The sequence below is a fragment of the Notechis scutatus genome, chromosome Z (genome assembly GCF_049901735.1).
Source record: "Notechis scutatus isolate UNSWTSFEM ecotype Mainland chromosome Z, rNotScu1.2, whole genome shotgun sequence".
Lineage (NCBI taxonomy): Eukaryota > Metazoa > Chordata > Lepidosauria > Squamata > Elapidae > Notechis > Notechis scutatus.
Genome location: NC_142025.1, coordinates 47,228,885 through 47,247,314, shown reverse-complemented (window position 1 = coordinate 47,247,314; position 18,430 = coordinate 47,228,885).

Below are 18,430 nucleotides of genomic sequence, written 5' to 3'. Positions count from 1 at the left end.
AAAGGTGATAGTGGGCACCCTTGTCTTTCTTCCTTTTCTTATATCAGTAGAGTCTGTCAGTTCTCCTCTATCATTACCTTTGCCATTTGGTTATGATATATAGCTTCTATTGCTTGAATAATTTTTTTTTACCAAAGCCCATCTGTTCCAGCCGTAATAACATGAATTGCCAATTCACATTATCAAATGCCTTCTGTGCATCTAAAAATATCAAAGCCATTTGTTTTTTCAGGGTGTACCTCATAGTATTCCAAAGTATTCAAAATTACTCTCATATTGTCTTTAATTTGTCTCTTTGGCAGAAATCCATTTTGATCAGGGTGGATACAATTGTTTAAGTATTTTTTAAGTCTTTCTGCCAATAATGAAGCAAAAATTTTATAATCTGCATTTAGTAAGGAAATGGGTCTATAGTTCTTGATTTGTAATGGATCGGCCTCCTCTTTTGGGACAAGTGTAATATAAGCTTCTGACCATGATTTGGGTAACTTCTTCTTTAACATAACTTCATTCATAACTTCAAGCAATGGAAGGTTCAATGATTCCTGTAGTGTTTTATATTTTTGCCGGAAGTCCATCTGGGCCTGGTGCCTTTCCATTGTTTTGCTTCTTAAGTGCTTCAGTTAACTCCATCATCCTTATATTGCTTTCTAACATTGTTTCAATCTCTTTAGGTATCTGGGGTAGATTAGCATTCTGTAAGTACTGTTTAACTCTATCCTCTTGTGTGTATAGTTTTCCATAATAGTCTTCTATAATTTCCTTCTTCTCTTTACTTCCATAGCAAACTTTGCCTTGATCATCTATTAATTGCAATATTTTCCTTGATTCTTTCTCCTTTCTCAATTTATATGCTAACCATCTACCTGGTTTATTTGCATCTTCAAAATAGTTCTGTTTCGCACCTCTGATTTTCTGTGCTAGTTCTTATTTTTCAATTAGTCCCATTTTATGTTTAATTATATCCATTTTTAACTTAATGTCCTTTTTCTGTGGCATTTTCTGTAGCTCTTTTTTAAGTCTTTATACTCATCCTCTAATGTTTTAGAGGCTAGTCTTTTCATGGCATTTCTTTTCCTTGTATAGTCTAATATCAAGCCTCTGGCATATGCCTTCACTGTATCCCTACATTCTGCATCGATGTGTCTTCTTTTTTATTTTCTCTAAAGAAAAAAGCCAGTTCTTTCTCCATCCTCTGTATGAAGTCTTTTTCCTTTAATATAGTATTATTTAACATCCATCTAGATCTTCTTCTTTGTTCTTTCCATTTAATTGTCATTGGATTGTGATCTGCCCAAGTACTTGTTTCAATATTTATTTCTTGGATATTAGCTGACAATTCTGTTGACAGCCATATCATAACTATTCTGGACCATGATAAATGTCTGTTTGAATAGAAGTTGTATTGTTTAGTCTTAGCATTTCTTTCTCTCCATGTATCTTTTAAGTTTATTTCATCTATCATTTTTTAAAAAGATTTTGGGAGAGTCTTTGTGTTTTGCTTTTTGTTTTCTGTGCTGTAAAGTCCAATTTATTGTCTACAATACCATTAAAGTCTCCCATCATAACTATATTAGCATAGTCCAGTTCGATTATTTTCATATGTAGTTTTCTATAAAATTCTTCTTGGTTGTCATTCGGGGCATAGATTGCAATCAGGAGTGTTTTCATATTGTTGTCCATTATTTCCACCATTAGTAATCTTCCATCATCACCAGTATAGATCAGTTTCACTGGGATAATATCTTTAATATATAACACCACTCCTCTTTTCTTGCATTGTGTCAAGTAAATATTTTCCCTAATTTTGGCTGTATTCATGTTGCTTTTTAATGAGTACTTCTTGTAGGCAGATTATATCAAATTTTAATTTCTCTAATTTATGGAAAGTTTTCCTTCTTTTAACAGCTGAGTGAAGTCCATTTATATTAATTGTAATCAGTTTTTTCTCTTCCATGGTTATATTTTGTAGTTAGGTTTAACAGCTCTCGTAGATCTTGGTTCACGTTGTTCTTTAACTTCCACCTTTCCACCTACTGCACTTTCTTCTTTTTCAGTCGCTATTTGGCAGTCTTCTTGGAATTCAATTACTGATATTTCTTTTTCTGCCTCCTCCTCTTTCCCTCCAAAATATTCTGTATAAAATAATTCAGATTTCTCAATTGAATCAATTCTATGTCTCTGTTCTTGCCATGTGAACATTAAACCTTCTGGAGTCAGCCATCTATAATTCACCTCTTTTTTAAAGTAGAATTTTAGTCAGAAATCGGTATTCTCTTCTCATCTCTCCCACTCTTCTGGGTACTTGTTTCAGGACCACAATCTCCTTATCTTTATATTTCAATGTTTTCTCTCTTGCCACTTGCAATATTTGTGTTTTTATGGCTTTCTTTGTAAATCTGATGTGAACTTCTCTTGGTAAGCTATTTCTCATTGCATATCTTGTGAAAACTTGATAAACCTCATCTATTCCATCCATCATCTTCTCTTTGGTTATTTCCAGAGCTTCAGCCAAAATTTCTATCATTATCTCAGCTAGGTTTTGTCCCTTTTCTTCCTCTATGTTTTGGAATCTGAGATAAAATTCTGATCTGTCCATCTCCCATCTCAGCATCCCACTTTTATCTTGTTCAACCACAGTTAATCTGCTATCAATATCTCCAATCTTCTTATCTCTTTGTTTATCTTCTTCAATTTTTTGGAATCTCTCGTCATACTTCATCATCATTTGTTGAATGTTCTCCACCTTTTCATCAGTTTTTCCTGTTCTTTGTTCAGTGTTCTCTGTTCTCTTTTCAATATTCTCTCTTCTTATTTGTATATTTTGAATTCCTTGCATAATCATCTGCAGCATCACCTTTTCCTGTTCTTTTTCTTGCTGTGACATCATCTGTATTGAGCATTGTCCTCCAGATGGTGAAGAGGAAGAAGTAGAAGCTGAAGGACCAGGCGCTGTTAGTTTCCTACTCATTTCAGACAATTCAAAATCTTCAGGTTCTTCTAGATCTTAATCCACTTGTGAAATAACCAATTGTAATTCCAAGTAAAAATAGTGGGAAAGAAGAAGCCAAATAATAAAAATAATAATAATAAAAATTTCTTTAGGTTCTTGTATACCTTAATCCAATCAATTGGTTAGATAGCAGTAAAAACTCAAAAATGGGAAAAGTTGTTAAATCCTGGAAAAGGTGGAAAAATAGAAAATAAAAAACTAAAGAAGAAAAAAAAGAAGTTCTTCGGCTTCTTCAACACATTAAAAAGTCTCAGGTATAAAAGGATGCATAAAAAAAAGCCACAAAAAAAGCCAATATGGAAGGTAAATAGAAAAAGAAATACAAGGAAAGGAGAGAGAAAAAAGAAAAGAGACTACTCCCTTAAAAAAAAAGAAGAAGAAGAAGGAAAGCATTAATACTAAAACTTTTTTAAAAATAAAATGCAAACGTAAAAATTAGACTTCAAAAACAAAAAGAAAGACAAAAAACAAGTTCCAAAAGGCCCAAAATCCAAGTAACTATTACAAAAAGTAAGCTAGTAAGGGTTTGTTAAAGTAAGAAATAGCCCAGCTTAAAAAAAATAAAAAGAGCACACTGCACCTTATTTAGTTATCCAAGGCTTTTTTTAAAAAAAATATAACTCTCTTCTCCAAAGTCTTATCATCTTTTTTTTTCTCTAAACTTCAACACCAGACTTCAGCTACTGATAGAAACCCAGAAGAGCACCTGCAATAATACTCTCCCATGCTCTTTCCTCTATCTTATCAAACAGGCAATGGCCTTGAGAATGGCCTTCAGTTCTTTCTCAGCTTTCTCTGGTCAAGAGAAAAAAAGAGATAGAATATTTCCAACGCTCTAGTTGGCAGTGTTAAAAAGTTTGTTCTGCTTTCACTTTCCCCCTCCTTTTCCAAACAAGATATAATAAAAATTAATTAAAAAGGGAAAGAGATATTTAAAAAGATGACTAGAAGGGAGTCTCTAGCCTAAAATATTATAAAGTCAAAAAGGAGAATGTAGAATGTAGAAAAAAAAAACCAGTCCAGTTTCAAAATATAAAATCATATATAAAAAATCCAGGAAAGAGGAAAAAAAATTAAACAAAATATTACTTTGACTTCCTGTTTAAAATCACCGTTTAATCACTTCTGTCTAAAATTTTACAGATTCTTTCTTTTCCTTAGGTGTCCTTTCAAATCTTAAAGTAAAGAAAAAATTCTCACCAAACTGGCACACTTTCTCTTTCCGTTCTCTTTCATTTCAGAGCTGTCCCAACTTCAGTAGCTTTAATGTCTGCCTCTTTGCCTCTGGCAAAAAGAGCTTCTCCTGGATCTACCAGGGACTTTGTGGTGTCCCTGGGATTTACAGGATGCGCTCTTTACATTCACCGTGTCTTCGGTTTAGATCCATTTGGATCGTCCAGGAGCAAAGATATCGGCAGCGATCTCAGACCTCCAAGATCACATGCCATATCGTCGTGACGCCAGCTCCACCTCTTAATGCCTTTTTGGCTATGTAGTTACAGTGGGCTCTAGCACTTAGATCATTAGACATGAGTACTCCAAGGACCTTGACGGAGTTTGGATAATCAACAAGATCTTGACTATTTAGCTTGTATTTTATTTTCTGATTTTTTTTTTTGCCAGTATGTAAGACAGAATATTTATTTGTTGAGATTTGAAGTTGCCATTTGTTTGACCATTCTGATACATAGTCGAGGTCTTTTTGAAGGGTAGCAGTATTGTCGGTGGTGTTGAATAGTTTTACATCATCAACGAAAAGAACACAGTTGCTCTTAATATGATCACAGAGGTCATTTATGTAGAGTATGAAGAGAGTTGGTCCTAGAACACTGCCTTGGGGAACACCACTGTCAACAGGTACAGAATTTGATAGGACACTCCCAATTTTGACCATTTGTTGTCTGTTTGACAGTAATGCTTCTATCCAGTTATCCAGGTGTCCAGAGATACCATAAGATTTTAGTTTTAGGAGTAGTTTGTCGTGTACCACTGAATCAAAGGCTTTACAGAAGTCTATGTAAATAGTGTCTATTGCTTTGCCCTGATCAAGTTGTGTAGTCCATATGTTTTTGCAGTGTAAGAGTTGCAGATTACAGGATAGTTTTTTTCTGAAACCAAATTGTTTATTAGAGAGTAGGTTGTTTGTTTCTAAGTGGAGGATAATAATTGATTCCATGACTTTACAGGTGATGCAGCATAAAGAGATTGGTCTGTAATTTTCAACTAGGCTGGGGTATCCCTTTTTGAAGATGGGAATGACTGTGGCTAGTGACCATAGTTTTGGCAAGGAGCTGGTCCTGAAAGATTTTTCAAAGATTATACTTAGAGGTTTGGCTATGGCAGTGGATAGCTTTTTAAAGAAGTAGGCACATATTCCGTTCGGTCCAATAGATAGAGATGGTTTTAGATTGTGTAGTGCTTTTTCAACATTGTCTTCTGTAAAATCAATATGTATTATATTTCACCTAGATCTAGTGATTTTTTTAAAATCATAAACTCATAGGATTTATCCATTATTATCCTGAGGCTGAGAAATAAAGTTCCTTAAGAACTCATATCCAAAAGAAACTTCTAAGTGCCATGTTCAGGGCAACTCCAAGCTACACTCTTAATATTTGGCTTGGCTTTTATTAGCCTATATATTTTCTAGCAAGGTGGAAGCACTTAGCTGACTTTTGGGGGAGCAGGCTTGGAAGCTAAACATAACTAAGTCTAATGAGTACAGGAATAAGAGATCATCATGGAATTTCACTGCTATGAGCTAGAATTGGAATCTCTCACTCTCTCCTCTGAAAATCCTGGAATTAAGCAATGGTAAACCATTTTTGTTTGCCAAGAAAGCTACATAACTTTGTCAGCCAAAAACTGAGATTGACTGAGGACTAAATATATATACTATCACCAGCTACTTTGATGATCTACCTAAATTTCAACAGCTGATAATACGAAACATTTGAGAAATGTAAATGAGTTTTTAAAGTTTCAGGTGATTTTATTGAGATGGATTTTTGAAAAAAAAAGAAAATCAAATCAACTTTTGAATGACTTTTCACAAAAAGAAATGAAAGATTAGAAGGTCATAAAGTTTAACTTTATACTGAGTTGAATCAGGAGTTATGAATTACACAGATCCCTTGGTACACTTTCATTCAGATAACAATTCAAAATAGACAGGTCAGTGGCATTAGAAAACTTACTGAGCCCTGGTGGCACAGTCATTTAAAAGCAATATTGCAAGCAAACTCTACCCACAGCCTGGAGTTCAGTCCTGAAGGGAGTCAAGGTAGACTAGCCTTCCATCTTTCCAAGGTCATTAAAAGGAGAGATTATTGGGGGCAGTAAGCAAATAATGCTTCTACATTGTAAACCACACAGTGAAGTATCATTAATTTCTTCTCATTTGTTCCCATGTAACTATAATAATTATGGTAACAATAAGGGTGCCCTGATTTATTATACCCTCAGACAACGGTGTTAGTTTTATGGTAGTCTAGTTTTATTTTTGATATGATTTTTTTACAATATATCTATCATTCTTCTGTCACCTTACTTCATTTCATTATTTATTTTATGTTTTATGCTATGCTCTATTGTTATGACCTGGTAATCTATTTAGGTTCTGTATTAGTTCTGTGGAAAATTTATAGAAGAATTTTTCTTAAAATTATTTTTCTTCAAGAAAATAGAATTTTTATTAGTAGATAACATGTAATTTTTGATTTTTATTGTTTTAAACAAACCAGACTGAACTGAACTTCAATATTTAATTTTTGCCTATTCTCTATGCATTTCTTTTCCTTACTTCTCTTTTGTGTAATACAATATCTAAAGCAGTGTTTCTCAGGCTTGGCAGCTTTAAGATGTGTGAACTCCCAAGTATACATTTAACAATCCAATGTAATTCTGAATCTCAAATGCAGACATCCTCACTTTTGATCAGATAACAGCTATTCAAGCTGTCCTCTCTTATCATTAATACAAGACTTGGAAACAGGTGGTCCAGACCAGGGGTCGCCAACCTTTTGGACCTCAGAGATCACCAAACTCATACCTACTCTCTAGCAAACTATTTGGTTTCAGAAAAAAACTGTCCTGTAATCTGCAACTCTTATACTGCAAAAACATATGGACTACACAACTCGATCAGGGCAAAGCAATAGACACAATCTACATAGACCTTTGATTCAGTGGTACACAACAAACTACTCCTAAAACTAAAATCTTATGGTACACCTGCATAACTGGATAGAAGCATTCCTGTCAAACAGACAACAAATGGTCAAAATTGGGAGCGTCCTATCAAATTCTGAACCTGTTGTTGAGGTATTCCCCGTTAGGAGAATGAGTGCACTCAGGGAAATGTAGTGAGAGTGTTGTTGAATAACACACAACCAGCATGCAGATACACTGAATAGTAAAATGTAGGTTTTATTTCCAGTAAATGGGTAAACAAAGTCCAACAAACAGTCCAAATCATACATAGTTAAAGCAGTTAGTATCAGTCCAGGAATAATCCAAAAATGAAGTCAAGTATCATAAACAAAGTTCAGTAAACAGTTTGCTAACAGTTGCAAGACTCACAGCAATCCAAGTTGAACGACGATCAGGCAATATGGCAAAACAGGACATGCAAGCAGAAAGAAACCAGGTTTCTGGCTTCATCTTATGACCATTGGAGGAATCTCAGCCAATCACAATTACAACATTCTCTTAAAGATACAGTATTAAATTGCTATCCTGGTTTATATATTGCCAACCCAACTGTTAGGTGACTATCATTCCTAACATTCCCCACTTTGGGTAGGACAATATATTATTCTTACAGTTTAAGTCCATATTCTTCACAGCAAGTCTTATATTTTACGGTGCCTTGGGCTTTCGTAAAATGATCTGCAATGTTATTCTCTGACATGCAGTACTCCAGTTTAATCATTTTACTTTGCACACATTGTCTCACATTTAGATATCTTAGATCAGTGTGTTTTGATCTTATCTTTACAGCGAGATTGGAAGCCATCTGAATTGCTGATTGGTTGTCTTCATATACAATAATAGGTTCATTTACATTAATTCCCATATCTATCATTAATTGTTTATGACAAACTAAATTCGTACATAATAGAGACAAACATGAAAATTCAGCCTCCATTGTTGATAAACTTAGATGTTTTTGTTAAATAGACTGCCATCCAATTTACACCTTTCCTAATCACACTACAGTACCTGACGTTGATTTACATGTAGGTATGTCTGTAGCGAAACTTGCATCGGCATATGCAGTTAAACTTAGTTCATCCTTGGGCTCCAAATATAATGCATAATGCAATGTTTGTTTAAGATATCTCAACACACGCTTAGCAGCTTGCCAGTGCCTTTCAGTAGGCTCAGCATTAAACCTGGCTAACTAGTTGACACTATATGCTATATCTGGCCTAGACTAATTACTAAGATAGGATACGCTACCAATCAATGATTGATAAATTACTTTCTCAAAAACAGGACTTTGCACATCAAAGTCCTGTTGTGGCTAAACTCCTGGCTCATCAGTGTCTTAGCCAGTTTACAAAGTTTCATTTTAAAGTTCTTCAGTAACTGGTTAATTTTATCTGCCTGTGAGATTTTGTAGCCTCCCTTAGTTTTATCTATTTTCAAACCAAGATACTGTTTAATCTCTCCTAAATGTTTTATTTTAAATTTCTTCTCTAACAGTGAAATAATCTCAGTAGCTTCTTGCTCAATCTTAGTGATTAATGCTATATCATCAGTAAACAATAGCAACAATGAAATTACACCATCACTTTCCTTTTTAAATAAACATGTATCAGCCATGCCAGCTACAAAACCTATCTTTGTTAATTCCTTTACTATGCACTGGCTCCATTGATAGCCTGACTATTTCAAGCCATAAAGACTCTTTTTTAATCTCCAGCAATCAGTTTGATCATCAGGCTTCTTTAAATATAGCATGTTGCAACAGTGCGTGAAGATATGCCGTCTCCACATCTAAATGGTTTATTGTGTATTTATTTTTAGCTGCCCATACTAATGCTGCTCGTAATGTGGTAGCCTTCAGACTAGGTGCAAACACCTCATTGTAGTCGTTGGTTGACTGATTGAACCCTTGTGCTACTAACCTGGCTTTATGGGTTACAGTCCCATCTACACCTGTCTTAATTTTATAAATCCACTTACACCCTATGGCATGCTTACCTGATGATAATCTGACATTTTCATATACCTCCAAACTTTGTAAAGATTTCAGTTCCTTATCCATTGCTTCCTGCCAAGCAGCCTGATCCTTAGCAGGATACACTTTCAGTTCATTATAGTTGGTAGGAACTGTATTTACTTGGCATACAATACTAGCCTGATATCTATCTGGTGGTCGTGTTACATGGGTTGAACGTCTAGGCAACTCAGGGCTTACTGGTGGACTCTCCCTTTCTACCTGCTCCTGTTCTTCTACCTCCTCCTGTTCCTGTTCTTCTTCTTTAATTTTATTTATTTTATTTATTTATTTATTTGATTTGCCAATTGTTTACAAGATAATAAGTATAAATGTATACATAGTTGTGAATACATGAAATGGTTACATATAAGAAAAATAAAAGAATAAGAGAAACAATAGGACAGGGACGGTAGGCACGTTGGTGCGCTTATGCACGCCCCCTACAGACCTCTTAGGAAAGGGGTGAGGTCAATAGTAGACAGTCTAAGGTTAAAGTTTTTGGGGTTTGGGGAAGGTTTTTGGTAATTGCTATAGATGGTTAACTATCTCATCATTAGGGACTACTTGGGTGTTGATAACAACTTCATTGTTGGATTCCTGTTCTAGTTTATACCACCCAACATGCTCAAGAAATTTAGCACTAGTGCTACAGTAAATATTAGCTGAGCCTCAATCCCAGAATCTAAACAACCTATGGTTGGCTTCTTAACCTATGAAAAATAACTTCCTAGCTCTATGTTGCCCTTTCAGTCTTACTTGTGAGGGAATATGCACCCATGCTGGAGCTCCAAATGTGTGTAGATAACTTAAATTTGGTTTTCTGCCAATGAGTGAATGGCAATTCACACCAGTTGTTGTGTTAACCACATTGTTTAACACATTATTGCTACACATTATGGCTTCACCCCACAGTGTTTCAGGCAAACCTGAATTGGATAACATAGTGTTAGGGATACAACACCCTAGCAGAACGTGCAACGGCAGTCAAGCAGACAGAGAGTGTGTGTGAGATAAAGCGTTGTTGTAGCTTTACAATCAGTAAGACAGATACACTGTGCAATTAAATAGTTTTTATTCCAGCAAGAGTTATAGCATAGTCAAAGCAGTCCATATGTTATACACTAAGTTCAGACAGTCCGAGGGTTATTCAGTTTGCAAAGTCCAGTGTAGAAAATAGGTCTTTCAACTCACAAACAATCAGTCCAATGATGTATCTCTTTTGCAGTCAGAGATATGAAACAAATTCAAACCTTCTTTTCTTCTCTCAACAAACGCACGCAGTAATCACCATCAATCCTTCTCTGTCAGCATTCCAGTAAAAGCTGGCGAACAGTGAGCTCTCTTGCTCCCTCTTATGGCAATTTACAACCGCACCCAAATACTTGGCTTACAGTTTAAAGTGACACACACATTTAAACTAACTAACATATATTATATTTATCCAAACAAAGTTAGGTAACCAATGTTATCCCTAACACATAGTGTGAGCCATGGCTTGTAACATGTGCCCTCTTCATTCTATAAATGAATTATGTTGTGGCTTGTAAGGTGCAGAATGCTTATGCTTGATACCAGCCAAATTCAACATTGTTTGGAATCTATCATTAATAAACTCAGTCCCGTTATCAGTAACTACAGTAATTACCTTATGTTTCATTTTTCTCTCTGCAAACCTTAGCCAATTAAAGAAATGTTGGAATGTTTCTGTTTGTTTTTCATTAAATAGCAGAAACCATACCGTGAGTAATGGTCCATTATACTCAAAACATAGCAGGCACCTCCCAAACTGGGTTTATTAGGACCAATTATGAAATAAAGAGTTTTCACCAACAATAATTGCTCTTCTCTCCTTTTCACTTTCCTATTTGAGATGAGTTTCACTTTATCCAGAACTGGGGGTAAACAACTCAGTCCTGCCACACTTTTGGCTTTTCCCCCTTCCGCATCGGAGTTTCAGGCACACACCAATTACTTTTCCAAACTATCCACTAGTTATAATCCAACACCAATTTTTGCCTCCAATATCTTTCCTGGACTCAAATTCAACCTCTTCTTTCCACTTCCTTCTTGAATTGGTTCCGTCGTGTCTTCGAGCCAGCCTCAACAGGCTGACTTCTTTTGCCCTGAGCTTCGGGCTCCCTTCTTTACCTCCAGGATTGCAATTCCCCAGTTAGGCTCCGAGAGTTCTTCCTCACTTGGGTGATCCCACCAGGATCTAATCCAGGGGTGGGCAAACTTTTTGGCTCGGGGGCCGCATTGACTTTTAAAATTTGACAGACGGGCCGGGTCAGCACAAGATTTTTTTGGGAATCGCCCCCCCACCCTTCCCCCTCTTCTCCTCCTTCCCCTCCCCTCGGAGGCCCCTGAATCAGGAGTTACTACGCCGGCGCGGCTCCAGTCCCGCATTGCCTCGGGAAGGGAAAGGCAAAAAGGAAGAGCCGCGGCGGTGCTTTGCAACGGGAGCAGCGGCACCGGAGGCTCAGGCTCAGCGGCTCCTGGTTTTGCCTTTTCCTTCCCAAGGCAATGCGGGACTGGAGCCGCACGGAGCTGCGCCGGCGGTAGCAACTCCTGACAGCCCCAGCCGGACACCTGAGCGGAACCCGGACGAAACTGCCTGTTGCTGCTGCCGGAGCACCGCCGGGTCGCCTCCTCCAAACAGCCTGCCTGCCCACCGGGCTTCCCTCTGCCCGCGGCTCAGGGCCAGGCGCGAGCGCCCGCGAGTTAAAGGAAGCCGAAAGTTGCTGGGAAGTTGCTTGGGTGCTGGGAGCAGGCTTTTAAAGTGCCGCCCGAGCAAAGTTTAAGCAGCCCGCCTGCCCGCCGGGCGGAATCCTTCCTGCTCTTCAGCGGGAAGACGCTCCAGCCTGCAAACTTTGCCTTTGCAAAGTTTAAGCCTGGAAGCCCGGAACCCAAGCAACTTCCCAGCAACTTCGGCTTCCTTTTAACTCGCGGCGCCGCGCCTGGTGGAGGGAAGCCCGGAGCCTCCTCCAAGCAGCCTGCCCGCCCGCCCACGGGCTTCCCTTCCGCCACGCGGCTCGGGACCAGGCGCGAGTGCCCGCGAGTTAAAGGAAGCCAAAGTTGCTGGGAAGTTGCTCGGGTGCTGGGAGCAGGCTTTTAAAGTGCCGCCCGAGCAAAGTTTAAGCCTGGAAGCCCGGAAATCGAGCAACTTCCCAGCAACTTTCGGCTTCGTTTTAACTTGCGGGCGCTCGCACCTCGCCCGAGCCGCGTGGCGGAAGGGAAGCCCGGCGCTGCCGGGTCGCCTCCTCTAAGCAGCCCACCTGCCCGCCCGCCCACCGGGCTTCCCTCCGCCGCGCGCGGCTCGGGGCCAGGCGCGGCGCCCGCGATGAGTTAAAACGGCGGAAAGTTGCTGGGAAGTTGCTTGGGTGCTGGGAGCAAGGCTTTTAAAGTGCCGCCCGAGCAGGACCGCCGAGCTGGGAAATGGGGCACCAAGGCAGGGCAAGGCTCCACCAGCAGTGGCCTAGCTTTAGGTGGCTCCAAGCAGCCCGCCCGCCCGCCGGTTGGAACCCTTCCCGCTCCTCGGCGGGAAGACGCTCCAGCCTGCAAGCTTTGCCTTTGCAAAGTTTAAGCCTGGAAGCCCCGGAAAAAAAGGGGATCGTGCGGGGACTCACCTTCGGAGAGGTCGCACTCGAAGGTGATTTCGAACTCCCAGCCGAGGCCTTTGCAAATTTCTTTTCTTTCCTACCCCTAGATCGCTCTGCACTGTTTTGCAGCTTTGGGGCCACGCGGCACAGGGCAATACGCCACGCCCAGCGATATTTTTTTCAGGGGCGGGCCGCATTGGACAGACGAACGGGCCGGATGTGGCCTGCGGGCCGTAGTTTGCCCACCCCTGGTCTAGCTCCTCCTAGGAATAGGACTGAAGTGAGAAAAGCTTTAGGATTGGTGGGATATTGTAGAGCATGGATAGATCAATATGCGGTGTTGGCTCAGTTTTTGAATCAGAAACTGAGAGGCAAAGAAGAGCAAATTAGTTGGTCAGAAGAAGATAAGCGAAGTGGGAAGAAATCAAGAGGGCATTGGCCACTGCTCCGGTATTGGCTTTGCCTAACTTGAAGCTTCCTTTTCACTTGTATGTTTCTGCAAGATCAGGAGTTGCAGTAGGAGTGCTTGCTCAGAAAGGGGGGTCGTTATCAGCCCATTGCCTTTTTGAGCAAAACGTTAGGAACCAGTTGTGAGGGGATGGCCTGTCTGTGTACAAGCAGTTGCAGCCACAGCAGTGTTGGTTGTTGAAAGCAGAAAATTGACCTTTGGGGGAGCACTTGTGGTGCATTCCCCACATCAAGTGACATCAGTCTTGAGTCAGTTGGCATCCACGTGGATGACAGAGGGAAGGATTTTGAAATATGAAACTATTTTGAGAACTAGTCCAAATGTAGTCATAGGGACAGACAAGAATTTGAATCCAGCTGAGTTTTTGGAGGGATCAAGGAAGGAGTGGGAAGTAGAAGATCATGACTGCCTATTACAAGTAGATTTAATGACAAAAGTCAGAGAAGACTTGGAAGAAACTCCTTTAGAAGAGGGTGAAAGATGGTTTGTTGATGGATCTAGTAGAGTAGAGAGTGGTGTAAGAAGGTCGGGATATGCCATAGTAACTGGAGAAGGAGAGGTCATTGAGAAGGGGCCTTTGTCAACAAACTGGTCAGCACAAAAATGCGAACTGTTTGCATTAAAAAGGGCTTTAGAATTGGCAGAGGGAATAGATGTGACCGTATGGACAGATTATATACTTGGGGAGTGGTCCATACATTTGGGAAGATCTGGCAAGAAAGGGGGTTCATTAAATCAGATGGGAAACAAATTGAGCAGTTGCAATTGGTCGAAGAAGTACTCGCTAGTCTACAGTTACCACACAGACTAGCCATAGTACATGTGAATGCACATCAAAAAGGGGATAGTCCAGAAGTTGTTGGGAACCGATGGGCAGATAAGTGGGCAAAGGAGGCAGCAGGAGAGTTGATATTGCAAATGGTGTCTATTCCTTTGTTGGAAGAAGAGCCACATGAGGAATGGAAACCAGATGAGAATGATAGAAAGAAATTAGAAAAAGAGGGATGTGAAGAAACTGAGAAAGGATGGTTTACATCTAAGGGAATACCAGTTTTATCGGGACCCCAAATGAGGAATGTGATGCAGTATTTACATGAGGGAAGTCATTGGGGAACTGAAGCATTGGTACAAGCCATAAAACCACATTATTGGAGTTTAGATATGTGGACAATAGCGCACTCCATTTGTTGGAAATGTTTGATATGTTTGAAAGTAAATAAAAGTGCATCCAAAAAGACAGATAGAGGAGGACGGCCATTAGCAGCCTGGCCGTTCCAGAAGATACAGATTGACTATACTGAATTGCCACCTAGTGGTGGATGGAAATATTTGTTGGTAGTCAAAAATCATTTGACAGGATGGATGGAAGCCTTTCCTACGAAGCAAGCTACAGCTTCTATGGTGACAAAAATCTTGTTAGAACAAATCATACCTAGATATGGCATGTTTGAAGTAATTGATTCAGATAGAGATACACATTTTACACAGAAAATTCTTCAAGAAGTAATGAGGGCAATAGGGGTGAAGTGGGATCTGCACACTCCTTGGCATCCTCAATCATCTGGAAAAGTGGAACGTAGGAACTCTGAAATTAAGAAACATTTGACAAAACTGCATTTAGAAAATGGATTGCCTTGGACTAAGAATTTGCCTCTGGCTTTATTAAGAATTAGAACTTGTCCTAGGAAGGATGTGGGAGTTTCACCTTTTGAAATGTTAATGGGCCAACCATATCTTACAACCCTTGGGGGACCCATACCAGAATTCAGAGATATGTTTGTGAGAAAGTACTTGCAGACACTGTCCAGGTCTCTATTGTCTCTTCACAAACAGGGACTTTTGGCACAGCGACCACCACTAGTAGGAAGTCAACATCCCTATGAAGCTGGTGATTGGGTGCTTGTGAAGACCTGGAGGACTGAGAAATTGCAACCCAGCTGGGAAGGACCATACCAAGTGCTTCTGACTACTGAGTCTGCTGTCCGGACGAAGGAGAGTGGATGGACTCACTACAGTCATGTGAAAGCAGCTCCAGAACCTAAGAAGCCTTGGAGAAGTCACCCAGTGGAAGGACAACCTTTGAAACTGACTTTTAAAAGATAAAATCATGTATATGTTTCTGTGTTTTCAACTGTACTTGTGAGTGTTTTTGTCTTACAACAGGTTGAGGAAGCAGAAACCGAACAATCTCGATACGTTCAGAGAGCAGGGGATCTTGGGGAAGATCTCTGGACGGATAATTGCTATATCCAAGACATAAGAGCAACGGCTAAGAGTTTGAATGTTACTGATTGTTGGTTATGTATGCATTTACCTGGGAAAGCTAAAGAAGGAGTGATTTTACATGGGGTACCACTAACACAACAGATGATGGTGCCACGAGGGGAAACCAAAACTAGACTTGTAAAAAGAAAAATGACTAGGAAAGTATTTGTTCATTTAAGAGAAACGGCTTATGTTTGCTTTAAAAGGAATGTTACTGGAGGACCATTTCTTGGAGATTGGGAAAAGTGTAACAAGACATTGGAAATGCCTAAAACATGTCTTAATCATAGTATAAGTACCAGTTATACATGTAAGAATGAATATATGCCAGAATATACATATTACTGTCAGATGTGTGTTTACTTTGAGAACATAATCAATTGGACTAGATATTCAAACATGCCTTGGGCTATGGAAAATAATAGATGGATGCTGTGTGGAAAACATGCTTATAGAGAAATACCAAAACTATGGTCAGGTACTTGCACCATGGGTTTTGTATTACCTGTAATATACAAATTAGATAAATTGCCAAATACACGAATTAGAAATAAAAGAGAGTTAGATTCTGGAATACATCATAGATCTTGGTATGAGGGTACGGCCAGAGCTTTAATAGCCCCACTTGGAATAGGGATGAATTATCGAGATATTACCAGACTAAATAATTTTACAGTTGTTATGTTTAATGACACAATTAGAACAATTAAGATGATTAATGAGGAATTATCTGAGGTAAGACAAGTAGCTTTGCAAAACAGATTCGCTTTAGATATTGTGTTAGCTGCTAAACGGGGAGTGTGTGCCTTAGTTCATTCACATTGTTGCACCTATATACATAATTATGAACCAAACATCACTAGAACTGTAAAAGATATGGAAGAAAGAATGAAAGAGTATCAGAAACAATGGGATGAATCTGGAATAGCAGGTTCATTGTGGGATGCATTATGGTCTTGGCTGCCAGATGGTAGTTGGTGGAAATCTATTTTGACAACGGTTATAACAATTATAGTAATCTTGATTGCTTTATGTTGTTGTATTCAATGTTTGCCTAATTTGATGCAAATGATGATATCTGCCTGTGATAAGATAAAATTTAGTAAGCCAGAAGAAATAGAAAAATTGTTGTATAATAGAAAGGATGAAACTGCCATTTCGAAAAGAATTGATAAGGACTTAATTGCTTTTGAAACAGTTATGATCCAGAAAAGGGGGGATTGTAAGAAGTAGAGCAATATGAATCAATTTTGTATAGGTATGTGTGTTTCAAAAGGCAGCTTCAGTACTTTTCCAGAGGAAGTAGCCAAGACCACTCGCTGTCAGTTGGTAGCCTGGAAAGTAGTGTTAAGGAATGGGTGTTTTCTATCTGTGAACCAAGCCATCGTATGATGGGGTGGGGGCTAGGGTATAAGTATGTTGAATAAACTATGCTCGAGGTTCCATCCTGCTGCCTTGGATGTGAACCCGCTTCTGCAGAACCGAATAAATCAACTCGTGTTTGAAGATCCGTGTCGTGTCTTGTGTTTCGTGTGAATCACAATCTCACACTTAGATTAACTTAGAATATGCCTACAACTTTTGTTGTAGAAAGTGCTTTTTGAAAATTCAGTGCCTTCTACAAACAATAGTATCTTTATTAATGGGGTAGCTGATACAGAGTGCAGATAAATATGGGAAAGATGTTTTATTGGGATTTGACATGGTCACTTTTGTCATGCCCCTGGTGGAGACTGACTCTGGTGCCCCTGGTGGTCGACAGGAAGTGGAAGTGTGGCTCCGGAGGAAGTGTGGAGGAGGCTGGGGAAGGGCAGAGGCTGGCTGAGCAGTCAGAGGAGGACCCAGGCCCATCTCCTATCTATCCTAGGGCATGCAGGGAGGAGAGGATAAGGGAGAGACGTGGTCTACTCGGGAGGAGAGGGCCTTGATCCTCTTCATGGGCTTCAGGTGTGAGAACTGCATAAGAGTTTGGACCTGTGTTCTGGCACACACTGGAGATAAAGAGTGTTTTATTCCTGGATGAGGTTTATCTTGGTTGGCGTTCTTCCAACGGACTATACCTGGTTATCTTCTTGTAGTTTGAATTAATTATCCTGCTCTGTCGTGGAACTTTCTTCAGTGCAGTTTGTTTTTGGATTTTTTTATTGCCTCATTATCTGCTCTTTGAGTTGGACTGTATTTCTTTCGTTTGGAATGTTCTTTTGGAAAGAGTTTAATCTCCAACTATGAACTATTGAACAGTGAAGCCAAGTTGAAGGCATTAAAGAACATTTATTTACGTTTTTGTTACATTTGTGGGACACTCCGGGTCATCACACTTTATCTTCTACACTGAAAACAAAGAGAAGACATGTTAATGCTTACGTTTCACTCAAAATATGCCCACATTTTTTCAAGACAATTAACAGAGGGGGTCAAAAAAATGAAAGTCAAGCCCATATGGTAGAAGTAGCAGTTTAATCACACAACTGTACAAGTCATCTTGACTTTTTAACTTTCTTCTGTGGGTTCCCCTTTGTTAATCTTTTTGTATTCAACATGCAAAGTGTTATGTAAATATACACATTCATGTGGCATATTGGATTTTTGTGTTGAAGATACAGAAAGAATATCAGCTGGAGCCATTTCCATATCTTTCTGATGAATATATAAAAGGGTCCAAGACAACCAGTTGCCTAGGAAAATTGGGGCAAAATTTACCTATACCATATCCTCATTTTAACTGCGATACTTTTCAGAGAGATGCCAGCATAGATCTTACATAGTTGCAAATATATAAGAATGCAAATTGCCAAACATTATTGCTGTAAATTGTTCTCTGGAGTGGGTGGTACATTCTAGTGAAATAGTTAGAG